Source organism: Gossypium arboreum, chromosome 11 (assembly GCF_025698485.1).
Source record: "Gossypium arboreum isolate Shixiya-1 chromosome 11, ASM2569848v2, whole genome shotgun sequence".
Lineage (NCBI taxonomy): Eukaryota > Viridiplantae > Streptophyta > Magnoliopsida > Malvales > Malvaceae > Gossypium > Gossypium arboreum.
In genome coordinates, this window is record NC_069080.1 from 44,154,802 (window position 1) to 44,155,432 (window position 631).

Sequence of the window (631 nt, forward strand, 5' to 3'; positions counted from 1 at the left end):
AGACAAGCAAGTCATTGAAGGACCAAGAGATGAACTTTAAAAATCTGAATCAAGGAAATGGTGCAAACCTTGCTCAAAATCCTATCCTTATTGCTGATAATATGGATAGAGCTTTAAGATAATATGTGGTGCCAGTATTTCATGATCTTAATCCAGGTATTAGGAGACCCGAAGATGCACTACGATTGGAGCAGTTCCCATATTCACTAAGGGATAGAGCTCGAGCCTGGTTGAACTCATTACCACCAAATTCAATTTCCATATGGTAAGAGTTAGCAGAAAGATTCCTCATGAAGTATTTCCTGCCTAGCAAGAATGCTAAGTTAAGGAATGAGATCACTGCTTTCCAAGAAATGGATGATGAGTCCTTGTATGAGGCATGGGAAAGGTATAAAGAATTATTACAGAAGTTCCTTCATCACGGAATCCCATATTGCATCCAATTTAAGACATTTTATAATGGTCTCAATGCTAATACGAGGATGGTAGTGGACGCTTCTATTAATGGTGGAGGCTTATGAAATCATTGAAAGGATTTCCAGCAACAATTATCAATGGCCAACCAATCAAGCAACGTCACGAGTAGCTAGAATACATGATGTAGACACTCTCACTTCATCGCATCTCAAGT

The 631-nt window shown here is 38.8% G+C and overlaps 1 non-coding gene across 1 annotated transcript; it reads right to left on the reverse strand.

The window, feature by feature from the left end:
- Positions 1 to 320: 320 nt before the first annotated feature.
- LOC128285001 (small nucleolar RNA R71) lies at positions 321 to 427 on the reverse strand. The gene has a single exon (XR_008275417.1). It is a non-coding gene; the product is annotated as a small nucleolar RNA R71 (small nucleolar RNA).
- Positions 428 to 631: the final 204 nt, after the last annotated feature.